The 15,926-nt window shown below is 40.2% G+C and overlaps 2 long non-coding RNA genes across 15 annotated transcripts in view; one reads left to right on the top strand and one right to left on the bottom strand.

Annotated features, from left to right (window-relative positions):
* LOC119717711 (uncharacterized) overlaps positions 1 to 10,941 on the bottom strand; it is a 29,113-nt gene extending 18,172 nt beyond the window's left edge. The window contains exons 1-2 of the long non-coding RNA XR_005267825.2: positions 10,582 to 10,941; positions 5,294 to 5,383 (exon numbers count right to left, since the gene is read on the bottom strand). This is a non-coding gene — a long non-coding RNA (uncharacterized lncRNA). The remainder of the gene's footprint in view (positions 1 to 5,293; positions 5,384 to 10,581) is intronic.
* The window catches only part of LOC106018641 (uncharacterized), a 245,013-nt gene that overhangs the window by 217,021 nt on the left and 12,066 nt on the right, over positions 1 to 15,926 (top strand). For 12 of the 14 annotated variants that reach the window (XR_011811244.1, XR_011811246.1, XR_011811247.1 and 9 more), the window contains one exon: positions 11,352 to 11,619. This is a non-coding gene — a long non-coding RNA (uncharacterized lncRNA). Of the gene's footprint in view, positions 1 to 462; positions 2,274 to 11,351; positions 11,620 to 15,926 lie in introns of those variants that run through there. The other 2 variants (XR_011811241.1, XR_011811239.1) reach the window with 1 other exon arrangement.

Below are 15,926 nucleotides of genomic sequence, written 5' to 3'. Positions count from 1 at the left end.
AACATAAACTGAAGTAGGAAATGGGGGCCAAAGAGGCCTCCCTCAATCCAATTTGCTTGTGACTCCATGTCTCTGATGATGCTTAACTCTAGGGTTTAGGAGATAAAGCTTATAGTTTACTGGCCCGTTTATTATCAAAATAAATGAAGAGCCCTGAAGAATGTGTACAGTGAAATCAAATTAAGAAATAATGTTGAGATGCCTGATAAAAAAAGAATGCTATCAAATACTCCTAATTAAACACGCACGCAACCCTGTTTGTCTGTCTCAATGGGTCCCAAAAGATGAATAAATAAAAAACATGGTGTTGGGGGTGAGGCAGTCTGAAGGCCATGGTAACTCATATATTGTGTGTATATTCATACAAACCAATGCTAAACTAGTTCTCTAATTTTTTGTTAATTATACTGAATTTGTATTGTACACTTTAATTTTTCCTTTTTGTATAAAATGGCTCCTCAGAAATTTCCTGTTGGACAAGAAAAGAGTTTTTTAACAATCAAGCCCTACCTGCTTCTGAGAAGTATGCATGAGTAGAAACTATCTGAAAGCAGGTGCTTTTTGGTCACCCCCCTGCAGACGGATGTCCTCAAGGACAATTTCATTAAGGAGCAAAGCAAACCAAAGATGCTAACAACCCAGCAATCAAAAGGAAAAGAAACCAAATTATTTGAGCACTTCCAGGAGAATATGGGTACTGAAGCCAGAGGAAGGCCTACTATAGGGAACACGATGGGTGACACTAGCTTGCTTATGTCTATCTCTGAGAGAAAAGGAGCGAGTCAAGAACTGGTAAGACTGAAAGCAAAAAGATTGTGTGAGAGATGGACCTAGAAAGAAGAGACACAGATCTAGAACTTCCTCCCTAGCTTTTCCCTTCGTATTTTATTATGGAGAGAAAAGGAGGAGATAAGCTTAACTTAAATTGTGTGTAATATGCTCATAGGGATGTCGGCTATACCAAAACTTTACCACTAAGTTTACTTTTCCTATGAGCAGACAACATTTCTATGCACTGCACTATAAAAAAGAACAACATGTCTTTTCCCAATTGCTCAGCAAAAGCTAAATTGAGAAAAGGAGAAGGAAGGAAAGAGCCTTTTGGGAGTCTTTGGTAGTTCCTGATGGATTGTTGGAAGCAGTGAAAAGGATTTTCTTTAGGTAAAGAGGCTACTTTGAAGAGCAGGGACATCTGTTTCTATAGAACTGCAAAAAGTATTTATACGCATCCCTCTAATTCTTTAGGCACATGAGCAGAAGACAATGCAAACGCTACACAGAGTTACCTGAGCTAATTCTTGATTACCCTTGCTAGGTGTTTTGGACTTTATTGCTGAGGTTCAGTGTTTCTGGTTTGAACCTCAGGCTTTTTAATGACTTCTAAAACCTTAGAATCATAGAATGGCTTGGGCTAGAAAGGACCCTCAACATTTAAAAGGAAATTTGGAAAAGGAAAGGGGAAATGGAGTTTTCCATTTCAATGGATCCAACTATTTGGTTATTTCATGTTATACACAGGAATGAAGTTTATGTTTTACATTACAGACTTAAGCATTCCTATATTTTCAGACAAATGAGTAAATGTTGCTGGGAGACTATCATATTGTTCATTTAGTGGCTAACGTTGGTAAGGTCAGCCTGCAGGAGTACAGAAACAGTCCCCATACCAACTGAAATAGGTTTATGGCTTTTCAAAATAAGACTGTTACAGACTGTGCTGTTTGGCAGATTATTCATGATTCAGTCACTGCATACAGGGCATTGGCTTCTGCTGCATCTGAAGGTGCTTGACATCTCATAAATTCATGCCAAAAGTATTTCAAGTTGGCCTCTCAGAAAATGATGCACATTACATTAGAGCCCACATCTGAAAACTTCAGTTGATATGCTTCATGTGAACTTGAATTGAACCTCAACCTTAGAAAACAGGGCATGCTAAAGCATAAAGACAGCTGAATGGTAACCATGACAACAGGCCGTCCAAAAACCATATGTATAGCCAACATTTATATATACCAGGCGGGATAACACATTATTTTGTGCACTTATTAATATCAGTTCATGCTGTTTGCATTATTTTTCACCAGCAAAACCATAAGTTATGTGGGTCTTTTCAGATAACCTAATCATTTACCTTTGCTGCTTTTTGCCAATCTGACCAGGTGTATATAAAATGCATTCGGCCAAAACTTTTTAAGTTTTAGAATTGGCTATCATATGGTCTCAAAAATTTTAAGTTGCACTTTAAAATTTATTTCTTTTGGTAACCTTGGTGTTATGAATATAGTTTGTGTTTCACTGACCCATAATATTGTCTATGCTATTTTTACATTTCTAATTGTGCCAAAAAAGTGTTTTTGTTTGTTTCTTTGTTTTTTCCATACCTTTGCTTTATGAAGAGGGCTACCAAGATTTCAAGTAGCTCACCATATTAAAAGAGGCTTTAGACTAGATAAATGTCTATTTTTTTTTTCGTTAATCTGACATAGTTAGTCTTTCGTATGGACCCTCGTAGGCACTGATGTAAAATGCTTTGTGTCTCATTTTTAATAAGCCATTTCACCTTTTTAATCCGCTTTTCTCTAACTAACTTGAGAAATACAGCTCTTTCCACCAGTTTAAATAGAAAAGATGTTTAGTTTACTTTGAAATACCCCCATCAAGGGGCATTTTGTAAATGATGATTTTTCTAATCTTTAATTGGCATCAAAAATACTTTTGCTGCCTGCACATTGCTCCAGTGAAAGTTTGTTTAGAGTAAGTGACTGAGCCTCCCTTCCCCCCCCAATCTGAACTGCTAAATCTACAGGTGCAATACTGAGGGCTGGATATTGATGACCTGGCTTTCTTGGCTTATATCAGGGTAAGGCTTTTGGTAGCTCTAGAATTCATCTGTCATCTTTTCTTTTGACATGCCATTGCTTTTCTTTCCTTCTTATGTGTTTCCTTTACAGTATAGACACAATATTTATTATTTATTTGGAGACCTAATGAAATGCAATTACAATGTTCTTCTTTCCCCTCACAAAACTAGGGTGTATATTGTTCAGGTACTGTTGGAGTCACTACAGAGAGAAGGGGAGAGAGAGGGAGGGAGTTTTTGTTTGCTTGTTTTTTAATATATATAAAATGCAGTCCAGTTAAGACATGTCTTAATCCTTTAACTACCTGACATATATCTTTGGGATCAGCCACTTCTGTTATATATCACATATGCGAGAGAGAGAGCTAAGTCAGCTGCAACAGTGCAAAAGCTCTGTTTTTGTGCATATCATTCTTAGCTCACCTGGTACACTGCCTAGTTGAACACTCTATTAAAAGCTTCCCTCACTGGTTCTGTGGTCATAACATTTAATCCACGCTTTGTTTTGGGACCTAGACCCACCTTGTATCTGTCCTGACCTTGATAGCAATGTCTGCAGTCTCAGAATAGTGATTTTAAGTGAGACTTACCTATCCTGCTGGGAGAAACCTTAAATGTTATCTGGTCTTTAATTTGACTTGACTTCCTCTGTCTAGAGGACGTGGTTGGCTTTTCCCAGACTACAACCTGAGTGCAAGGTAACATCTAAGCAGTATGGATAAAAAGAGTGCCAATATTTGACTTTCCATTGCTGCTCGATTTAGCAGCTTGTTGTATAGCTGCCATTACTACAAATTGCATAAGATTTTAAAGAGACCTTCAAAACTTGAGCTGGTGCAGCTCTCCTGTTTTTAAATACACACTTCTATTGCTTGTCTTTTCAAAATAACGAGAGCCAAAAAGGAAACTTTCTTTGCTCATTCCTATTGCTTATTCCAGGTTATGTATAGGTTAAGTTGGATTAATTCTCAGATGATGGACTGACAAATAGATGATAGTTGTTGGGTGTATCAGTGACGGCTGAAGCGATAGTGGCACCTGCCTTTTATTGATTTTTTCCCTATCTAAATTTTCTCTTCCTTAGTGTTTGAAACCCTTTCCTACCCAGGGAAAAGCAGGAATAGAAAACACTGTAAATTGTATTGTCTCCATTTAGATGTACATCCCCTGTTCCATTCTTCATCTCGCACTTATTGCGTGAATGGTACTATAAAGTTACCATGAGCAAGAGTCAAGGGCACAACTACACATTGTTAATTGTCCTAGTACTGAGACATTCAAGAGCCAGTGACATCCTGCAGGCTTTCATAGACAGAAGACTCACGGCATGAGCAATAATGACCTGTCAAGCTGTCCTCTTGCTGTGACCCTTCCTCTGTCTGTTCAGTCCATGCACTGGCCTTGAGCTCTCTCAGCACACGTGCTATTGCAATGGCAACAGTTTGCAGCTGCTGCTGGCACCCGTGATCCTGCCGTCAGTTTCTGTAACTGAAGGCTATTCAAGCCACTGAGCAGAATTTTAGCCTGGAATTGGTCCTGGCATAATAACTGTTTGGATGTCACCACCACATTGAAATTGCATGAGACGTTTTTTATTTTTATTTTTTATCTATCTAATGTCATCATGCTCCTTCCATCTTACATGCAGTTGGCCTAAGAAAACTTGATATTAAACGCAGTGTTAGCTGGAATTTGTGTTGCAGTAATGCTGTAAAATCTTGAGAAGAATGGGGTATTTATAAACAGCAGAACATGCTAAGGCACCCTGGCTCCTCCCAACCAAGACAATGCCTCCACACCACACAGAACAAAGCCAAACAGTTCCCAGCTCCACTGTGAAGGTATCACCATCTCGGTGTGGCGCTGTGCCTGTGTTGGCCTTGGCATGATGCCACACTGATATGATATGATATGATCCACACTGGCTGGTTTAGTGCAAAACCCAAGCTATCTCTAGCAAGACTTAAACTCTTATTTGTAGGGAAAAGGGAAAAGAGAGGTTCCCTGTCTTACAGTCCTTTGTGAAAAGTTTCTGCTTGCCCAAATACTTAGGGTCTTTAGGAGAAAAGAAACAAACTGACTGACTTCTCCAGTAAATTGGGAAAACACACCCTTTACTGCTGCAGAGGTTCCCAATGAAGCACAGCTGGATGGCTGCCAGTGAAGCCTTAGTACAGTAGTTGGCTAGGGAACAAGGATGCCCTGGCAACCATGCACTAGCAAGGATGCTGCATAATCTTTAGCAAACTGTTGTGTGCTAAGCCTGAGGGTGGAGGAGGGGAGTGGTCTCTGCCTCCCAGTGATTTACGTAGGAGCTGCTGCAGAGGAACAGGTGAGCACTCTCCATGGATGGAGAGAATGGGGTAGTGATGGAGCCTCAGATGTTTAAGGCTAAAGGGCTTTAAAAAAAAAATTGGTAAGTGTACTTACTCTTTCTTGTATCTGCTTGAAGCTACAAAATACAGCAATATTCTTCACTGTCATGGGATGGACGTATGTAAGGGAAGGTCACACAGGCTCCTTTTGAGAAAAACAAAATTAAAGCTTATGAAGGGAGAAAACGTGAGTTATGAAAGGTAATTGCTTTAGACTGCACTGACATCTGTTTGAGCTATTATTTAGTTTTGCAACCTTCAACTCTTCCTTTGTGCAAGTGTGCATCAGTGCATTGGTAGTACAGCACTAGTCGTATGTTTAACATGGGTTCTGGTGGTTTCTCTTGCTCTCCTATGAGCCATATCAAGTGACTTATAGCCTGAGGAAGCAAGATAGGCTCTCTTCATACAACTGCTAAACCCCTTTTCATGACAGCCCACTACCACCTACCCCAGGCTAATGTGCTACAGAAGATGTCACTCTTTAATTCTTTCATACGCATAAACTACTGATGGAAGACAACAGGAGTCAGAGCGTTGTCTTAAATAAACTGCAGCATACCACTGGTGCCTGCAACCATAAGAACTGAAGCCTTGTAAGTGTGTTCGTTAATTTTGCCTGCTAACGACAACTACAGCAGCTCTTCGTGAGGTTCACACGAGGTCTGGTGGCTTCCAATACCCTACATATGCATTTAGCTGGAGGTTCCTCTTCCAAACCTTTGTGTGATAGGAACAGTGCCTGCTAAGGGGCAATACCATCACAAGAGACTCCAGTTCACTGGGCAGCAGAATAAACTCTTGGGCAGATCTCATATATTTCACACAGATGGTGTAAATATTATTTGGTCACATTAGTTAATATTTATGGAATATTTTACATTCTCAGAGGAATCATTACAAAGTTGCTATGGACATTGTGATTGCTATAATTGACAGGAAAAAGATTGTATTCTATTCTCTACATAAATGCTAATATTGTTTTGTTTCTTCTCTTAAGAGTGTTTATGTGCTTTATAAAATTCATTTTGTATTTTTCCTTGTGTGCTCTGATCTCTAGAAACTTTATAATGGTCTTAAACATTGATGTTTGGGGATTTTTTTTACAGTCTTCTTTTCACACAGACTTCTGTGGAGGGTTTGCTAATGGTATGCACATTTGTTTGAATTAAACCCTTTAATGCTAGGGGAGGAGATCAGTTTGACATGGAATTCAACTGCTGTTGTTTTTTTAAGGAGAAAAGAACTGGTGGATTTAAGAGTGTTTAAGTATATCTGTTTGACTGAACTGTTTCCTCAAGGAAGTATTCATTCAGTCAATGTTCTCAAGGGTTAAGAAAACAGAAACCCATAGTTTTAGTGAGTTGTTGTTATGTACGTTGCCAAGGGAACTGTAGCTGGAATGTTTAAATGTGTTGTTCCTCCCCAAACCCACAGGAGTGGAGCTTGAGTGTCTCGGTGTGCTCTAATCCTTGCAATTAGCTTCTATGTGGTGGGGGGCTCACGTGGCTGAATCAGACCAAATACTTGTTAGCTAGTGGCACTAGGTAACATTCCCACCATTCTGGATGGATCATACTCATTAGCTATGTGAATCACAATCTAAAGCAGAAAATGAAGAATATTAAAAGCCTCTCTTAATACCTCTCCCTGGACACCATGGACTTCTTTTAGTAATGCACATTATAGAAATTAATGATCTCCAAGGAACACTCCTTAGGACTTAGGTAAGAGAAATCATGAGGTTAATCGATTGATCTTGACACAGGTCATTAGTATTTATATTGTCTTACCTCAAGTGTAACTTAGGTTCACTGGTATATATTTGGAGGAAGTTATATTGAAAATGATTTTCAACAGAGGAAGCAAATTTTTGTCTTTTTTCCATTTTAATGGTTAGTCTCATGCACTGCCAACAGCTCTGTCTGCAGACAATCTAATCAAACTCCCCTCATTGCCAAATCAATAACTGTACGAAACATCTATATCTGAATCTATATATCTGTAGAGTTCTACTGTGACTTGGGTCCTTCAGGAAACTGGGAAAAATCACAGGGTCCAAACACTTTTCCAAAACCTTCCACCGTATCATCACTCTCAAATATTGGTCCTCAGCTGCCACCATGCTTTTTCATGAAAGGCCAGCAGCATCTAGTTGAGCCAAACCTAGCTGAGTGGCACTAAACCCCTGGTTGAATCAGACCTTTTTCAAAGCAGAAACTGATCCACACTTTGGTTTATGTATTTCGTCTGGTATGCAGTAGCATCTGCATTCAGGGAAATGCTTTTAGTTCTCTATTTGGACTTCCCTGTGTGACTCAACATAAGATTTTTCATACTGTCCTAGATAAATCTTAACATAAGTTGAGCCATTTCTCATTCCAATGGACATGGAAAACAAAGACTATTTCCTGCTTTGCAGCTGCCATTTAAAAGCCCTGTCTTTCTCCTTCCGTAGGCTGAGCAATGCTCTTCCAAACCATGTTTTTTAAACAGCTGATCATAAAACAGAATCATAGAATCATTAAGATTGGAAAAGCCCTCCAAGATGATCTGGTCCAACCATCCCTCTACCACCACTATCACCCACTAAACCATGTCCCTAAGTACCAAGTCCAACCATTCCTTAAACACCCCTGATGACTCTTACTGCCTTCTATGGCTCCTAAGCAGGACCTGCATTTTGAGCTGTGGCTCCTGAGACAGAATTAAAGTCTGTCTTGTCAGTGCTGAGGCAGATTACAAATGGAATAGAAGTTCTGTGTATATACATCCTACTGTGACATTTCTTTTTTATTATTAAAAAAAAAAAAAATTAGTACTGCCTCAGTATAAAACCATTGACCAACAGGCTTTCTTTCTGCATCCAGATAAAACCAGTATCTTTCAGTATATCCTGGGGTCCCTTCACCCTCCAGTTGTCTAAGCTGGGTGTCATCTGAACTGCAGAACAAGGAGGAAGACTGATTCACACTTGTGTCTTTCACAGATCCATGTTCTCAAAACATCCTTCAAGTTCTAACATTCATAAAAAGCAGAAAAACAGACCCATGTGATCAGTGATAGTAAAATCCAGGGGCGAGAATTCTGGTCAGAGGCCAAGGGCCCTATGTCCGCTCTGGTCAGAACAAGCTGGCAGTGCTGCAGCTACCTTGGGCATTCTGACAGCTCACGTTTCCCAGCCTCAGTGTTGGCATCATTTGCGTGAGACTTCCTGATGAGCATGATGGTTTGAAATAGAACAAAGAAATAAAGGCCAGATCCTGATCCGTTGTTTCTGTGTCTCTTTTACTCCACGTCTTTTGATGCTGTGAGGCAAAAAAGGGGATTTGAAGAAAACATTCGTATTTATTTATTTATTTATTTATTTTCTTACCTACATTTGTGCTTCACGAAGCCTCCACATGGTTTATTTTGACCAGGCGTTTCTGCACACTTCTGAAAGCACAGCTTAAGGCTGGACTGAGGTGCGTTGGCAGGAGCCAAACATGGCTTGCCTGCACTCTGCTTGGCTCAGGTTTGTACTTCATCGCTCAGATTTATCTGCGTTTTTGTTTAAAATAGTCCTTTATCAGTTTCCTTAGATAGCTAAAGTCTTCTAAACTGAATTCACAACAAAAACTCTGATATGAGCTCAGTCTCCTATGTAAAAGGCAACCTCTAAAATGTGGAGGGAAACTGTAACCAAAGCTCTGCACTCAGAAGAGTTAATCCTGCAATGGGTGCTAAACTCCAGAGCCCTAACAGTGCATGGGGCGCGCCTTATGTTTTTTTTGTTTATTGCCATTAGCAGCCACAAGGTATTGGATGAGCAAAAACCTGCCTTTTTCCTTTTATTAGATGCAGGAAACTCTTTTGTTTTGGCAATGCTTCTATTTGTCATTCACAAAGTTTGTTTTTCTCTTGAGTTTTTTGGGAGCTTTTTATTTCCTGTCAGAGTGTGGAGGAGAAAGCTGTTCTCGTCTGTAAGTTATGCGCCCCTTACAGTGCCCCTTAGTTACACAGCACAAGGAAAAGAGAAACAGAATCCATGGCATCGTGCAGAAATGCTGCACTATATGGTTTGCCCTGGTTAAACATTCCCAGAAAGGGAATAATACAACACTGTGGAGCTCTTGAATGTCTTTTGACCATTGTGCTGCAGAGGATGCAGGCGTTCAGGGTTAAACTGAAAGAGAGTTGGATTCTGGGCAAATTTGATTTCAGATCTGAGCACCACAGAATACAATTATTTCCCATTTGTAACAGTACAACAGTGTCTTCTCCATACCTGAAAAAGGTGTCATCTGTAGCCTCGAAAAGCGCTACTCAGCTGCCACGAGAGAGCTTCAGTTTGGTTTAGCTGTGTGCCCCAAACATCCCCCACTTTTCTTAATCTTTGTCAAAACAACCTGATGTATGCCTGCAAAATAATGCTGGAAGTTTTGCATGTACAGTTTTGTTTTGTTTGTCTTTCTGTAGTACGCAATTCCGTCATTTTCCCTTTGTGCTCCAGATACTCAGTGAGATGTCAAATCGGAAAGAAAACAAACAAACAAACAATAATTTAATCACACTTTGCAGAACCTGTAAGAGGAAAGGTTTGCATTTTTGGCTCAAGTTTGGGGTGACCTCACTGTGTTCTCAGGACCCATCTTTAATTCACTTTATCTTCCTCTAAAATGTGTTAGTGAGGGAAGATGAGCATTGAATCTAGTCAGCTCCTTACAGCTGCAGGAGTTTTCTGAATTACACCTCAGTACATTCAGAGCTGGTGGTCCCTAATCTAACAACAGAATGGATCAAACCACTGGATCAAAATAGCAGCATACATGAAATTTGAAAGTGCATCTGCATTTTATGACTTGTGTCAGCTGCTTTTTCTTTGCTGGCAGTATTTGAATCTTTCTTGTTCCTATGCATATGCTTTAACGCCTCACCTTCAAGATCAAACACTTTATCTGCTTATGTTTATGCTTCTCCGTAAAGTATCATGCAGCATTTAAAGTTGCAAGGACCTTTCAAACTAACATGTTTATCACAGACCAAGTCCACACCAAATGCAGGATGGCAGATCGCATTTTGGCTATGCATTAAATCATCTGCAACTGGGAGACAACAGGATTTTAACAGCGTAAACAAGAAAAAAAAATAAACATTGAGAGCACACATTGCTGTTAACACAGTAGCAGAGAATATGTTTCTACAGGAAAGTGAGCATTGGTTAAGAGAAAAGCCCTTTTCTGATTTGTAAGTAATCTTACTGTAAACTAAGAATTATGGTTTATCTGCTGTTCTGCCAATTAATAACTTACTTTCTGTTATGTTCAATTAATTAGTTATTGGAAATACAATGAATCAAACCTTTCAGCACACTCAGCTGTTGGGGACGGGGATATACATCCTCCTTTTCTGCAGCTATGTAGAGCAACAACAACAACCGAGCCCACGGCCTTTGGTTAGCCTCTGCATTTTTACACTAGGATTTGTTCGGTTGACATAAAATGGTAGCTCAGGCATTCCGAGCCATCACTACAGGGGGCCTCTGCAGGGGAAAACACAGCCCCTAAACATGCTCCGCAGAGCCCCCCTAACCAGGTTCAAAGAATGCAGCTTTAACCACCGCTCGGAAGAAATCCCCACCAACTTTTACAGAGGCCACCCTCTGCTCACAAAACCTAGTCCCTTCCCTGCAGGCATTCGGGATCCTTTGAAATGGAAAATTTATGCTGTACTGAAATAATTCATACTATAATAAACAACCAGTGCCATCACTCTGCTGGTATTCGGAGTGCAATTAAACCTGAACCTCATGTGAGTACAGCATTTGGGGTGGGGAGGTGGTGGGAAGGGGGGTACGGGCAGCTCACCCCCAAGCATTTTTTCCTACGGGAGCAGGTTTACTGCTTTCCCTCCCCTCCCTCTCCTTTCAATGAAACCCCTTTCCCCCTCCCCACATTTACACGGGGCACAGGGGCTTGTGGGTGATTATATAACTTATAGGTCAATTTGTTGTTTGGGCAGAAGTGCCGCAAGAATGTGGTATGTTGGCCGAAGCTGTTTGTTTGCTTAAGTTCTCAGAGTTCAATGAGGTCATTTTCTCATCTTCCCTGTGTTTTCTGTATTTTCCACAGACCTGCCAGCCTCAAACAACACCCTCTTTCTTCGCATTAGAAATGGAAACACGTCCTCTGCAGGAATTTTCCACTTAATAGCTCCTGCTTTCCTACCGGGGGCCTCAGTGCACCACCACTGCAATGCTGTATTTCTTTCCACTGCAGTTTGACATTTTGCAGCCAGAACAACGAGCGGCATTCACTCCATCCTGAGTTTTGAAAAACATATCTCTATAGGCACACAGAGAGCACCCAGCGCAGTAATCACTGGGGGAAAATGGCAAAGGTATTTAAACATCATTACAGGTCACCAAGGATGTGACATTGTCTCAGAATACTGATCTGTTACACAGACTCTTTTCCTTACTCCCCACTCCTCCCCCCTACAACCCTTTCACATACACACACAGACACCAAAGCCTCTGCCCTGCTCTCCCATTGTGAGCCAGGCTCATGTTCTACGCTTGATTGTAATTGTTTTCCTTTGTGAATTATTTCCTCTGCATAATATTTGCAAACTGTATACCAGGTCCTGATATCGTGATGAGCAGAAATGCAGATTGCAGCTAATCTCAGCAGTAAACAAGGAGGCTGCTTTAAAATGCGCCGAGTGACCTGTCAGAAAGCAGAAGCATTTGCAAACTGTTTACTGCTGAGATGCAATGATGTGGTCTGAAATGCAGCAGCCTGAAGATTGGAGCAAAACGGGATCTCAGAGGCTCGGTCAAGCACAACCTGAAATGTTTTCTTTTTTCTCATTATTATTATTTTAAAGCTAGAGCTTTATTATAAATTATTAAGAGCTAATTTCCAAAAATCCCTTTGCTATGTCTGGGGACTATTTTTATATTCCTTTACAGGAAGATAAATGCATGAAGGTAAACATTGTTTATTGGTAGAGAGAAGGTTTCCCCTGTCTGCACAGTGGTAGAGTCTCAGACAGCAAGGTCCCAGTAGGTCAGACTGGCACACTGAATTGCGTATCAAATGAAAGTGGTATTCAGGAGAAAGGGTGGAAAGAGGAAGAGGGGTGTTAGTAAGGAGGTTGTTCAAGCCAGGAGGGTGGGCCACAGAAAAACAACAAGGAAAAAAATAGGATTGATGATTTGCAGGACACCTAGGGTATTTCTTTCAGGGGGTATTACTTCCACTTTTAACCAGGAACAAGAGCTGGTAGAAAAAAAAGCGGCAGGAGCTGACAGCTTTGTGCTGATCAAAGGGACATAGCATTGAATGCCTGCCTTTGCTAGCTATTTATTAGAAAGAGAGAGGGCTCCTTTGCCATTCTACTTGGGAGAGAAGGGATTAAAGATCAAAAAAAGAAAGGAACTGGCCTGACTTCTTTGTTCAGAAAATATTTCTCTCTTTTTTTTTCCTTTGTGTGTGTGTGTGCGCTATGCTGTCCACTATAAGAGAAAAACACCCTTTCTTTTCTTGGTGTTGCTGCCTTTATTTTCTCAATGAGCAAAATTTCTGGTGATGAACATTTCCAGCAGCATCTTTTTTTTTTTTTTTTTTTTTTAATGTAAAGAAGGCCCCTTTTGGGAAACTTAGTTAACTGTCTTTTAGCCTGATTAACCTAGGAAATAAAGTTTAAATGCACTGCTGGGATTCTATTAGGAGCCTCACTTCACACAGATAACAGCAAAAGGTGTTAAAATGCACTTCACTGGTGCAAGTGATCTCATGTTGTAAAAATGATTATCCCCGGCAGAACAGGGAAGGATTAAGGGGCCATGTCTACATCTGGGAAACTCTGTAAGTGTTTTATTAGCATTAATACATGTATTGATCCCCCCCACACACACACCAAAAAAAAAAAAAAAAAAAAAAGCCTGTCAAGATGGTGGCAAATGGCATAGTGCATTAAACCTATTTGTAAGTCAGTGAAATGTGATCATCGTTATTCCTAGAATTGCAATAAAGCTGTTATGCAGTTTCAATGAAATAGGGAAACGCCTACTTTTATGATTGTGGATCATCGTGGATTACCTGTCGTGTACAAAGAAAGAGTGTTACCTAAATAAGACTCTCTTATTACAGAGCCTTTGAAGAAGTGTGGGGTAAATTTGGTGTTCTAGCTCTAAATAATTGAACTACACTTCACATGAGTCTGATCAGAGAGCCCCAACTCCTCTTTTATATCCTCCAAACATTTCTGTTACATAGACCAGGAATAGTTGCTGCTTCCTAGTGCAAGCACGAGTGAGACTAGACAACTGTGCAAGTGTGGTTGAGGTAGACACTGATAAAAGTAAATGCTGTTAACCAGACAAGTGAGTAACTCAGCAGCTGAACAGAACAGAACAGACAGAGTAGTTGGAAGGGACCTACAAAGATCACCCAGTCCAACTGCCTCGCCACTGCAGGGCTGACCAGAAGTTAAAGCATGTTATTGAGGGCATTATCCAAATGTTTCTTGCACATGACAGGCATGGGCTATCAACTGCCTTTCTAGGAAGCCTGTTGTGGTGTTTGACCACCCTCAGGGAAAAGAAATTTTCCTGATGTCCAGGCTGAACCCTGAAACAGCTTTGTGCAGTGCCATTACATTCTGTTGAACTTAGTTGAATACTAAATTATGTTTCAGCTTGGGAGCAACCACAAGTATCAAAATGAAACATAGCCAAATATGCATGATTTTAAAGCAAGGCTTTTTATACTCTCTACTACCAAAGTTAGGCTAGAAAATCAAATACAAAGTGAAAATCATCAGTGTCCTTTTTGATCTACAGCCTTGAGCACTACCCAAACAAATTGAAGTCCTTCAGTGGAAATTAGGAATGCAAATCTTGAAAAAAAAATGTTCTCCCATCTGTGCTGTAGTCTTCTTTCAACGAGGCTATGTTCATTGACAATCGCCATACTAGCATAGCATACAAGACAGTCTTAGTAAAAACTACTTTAGCACCATGATAGATGTTATAGTGAGACAAATTATTGACTTTATTGCTAAAAATATTGTAGTTACACATGTTCAAATCTTGTCAAGCAGTTGCCTCTTTCATTCCTGTATTAAAGATTTCTTTCAGTGGATATTTGGAATATTGTATATGTCTATCACCACAGCAGTGGCTTTTGTTATTTTGCTCATCAAAATGTCACCTGTCTATCAAGAAATCTAGGATAAGTAGGAGTGGGAAACTTCGTTGAGTCATGCACAGGCTCTTTTTCTGCCAACAGATGTATTACAAGAGGCACTTACATTGATGTGGAATAGCAACAGAAGTCAGCTTTCCTGACTGCAAAATTAAAGGAATTAACAGTTGCCTCAAAAGGACATTTTAGAAATTGCTCCAGAACATTAAGGGAGGGCTGGGAGGACTATTAAACCAGTCCATCCCTGACAATACAGGATTGTTCCTATTGCAACAAGTATTTGCAAAGGACTTCAAAGATGAAGGCTGAAAGTGTTAAGCATTTTAAGTCCTATAGCATTTTGAGCCTTCTTAGCACTTGGTAGCCCTAAAAGCCTGAAGAAAAACTTAGCTGAGGGCCTAGTAAGTAGCCAGGTGACAAAAGAGACAGGAAATAGGGATGCTAGATAAGTGGAAAGCAAATTCCAAACAGGGAAGCAAAGATGTAATTGAAAAGCCAAGCCTACAAAAATATGGTGAGGTTTTCAGAAATGACACCATTATGACAAATGATCAACACTGTTTCAAATATACTGTATTTCTCCACCCATCCCTGAGTAGATGTTAAGTACCCTTCACCGCCTTGGAGTCAGATTTCATGCCAAAATGTCTGTGTTACTAGTTTTGCAAGTGCTACCACTAATTGAAACCACATAATGTTGCAGTTCTGAAATAAGGCAGGCAGGGCATCCCTGCTGAAAAGCTACCCAGCAGGACAAACCCTTTGTTCTCTTTTAAAATGAACTAATTCAAGGGAAATGTTGTCTAAATCATTATAACTAAATGTATGCAGAATTTCCTCCATACCATCCCCCCACCTATAATTTTCCTTGTTAGCTATCAAAGGACTTCACTTCTCTTGTAAACTGCAAAAATGTTTTAATATGCACACTTGTCATTTCTAGGTATATAAATTTTGCTTTTGCAGGGATCTTACATGGCACATATTGTGATCACCTGTGGGTAAGGTGGTTAATTAGAAGAGTCCAAGTCCTGTTTCATTTCATTTATACCAGAGTAATTTAAACTAGGAAAATGATCACAGCCACACTCAGTAATTTAACTCCCTCCTTTCAGGCTGTTTTAGTAATTATATTTTCACTGAATGTGTTCAGGAAGCTTTTACAGTGCTTGTTTTCTTCAACCAAGTAGGCTCGCTCCCTTCCCACCTCCCTTCCACCCTGTCTGTTTGTCTTTCTGAGTAGTGTTAGCTTCATGCCTTTGAGAAACAGAAAGATGCAGCTGTCATTATCTTGTTGATTATAAAATCTATAACAGGCAGAAAGAGTTAGGAAGGGGGGGGGGGGGGAGGGGGGGGTTGTATGATTTTTATTGAGAAAAGAGGCTGTACCCTCATCTTTCCAGCAGTACTTCTATTTGACCTGAAAGGAAAGAGTAACAGACAGACATCTATTATCAGGGCTTGGATGTCCAAGTGGATCAGAGCAATGTGTAT

This window comes from Anas platyrhynchos, chromosome 9, assembly GCF_047663525.1.
Source record: "Anas platyrhynchos isolate ZD024472 breed Pekin duck chromosome 9, IASCAAS_PekinDuck_T2T, whole genome shotgun sequence".
Lineage (NCBI taxonomy): Eukaryota > Metazoa > Chordata > Aves > Anseriformes > Anatidae > Anas > Anas platyrhynchos.
Note: the sequence above shows the minus strand (reverse complement) of the source record. Positions and strands in the feature narration are given on the sequence as shown.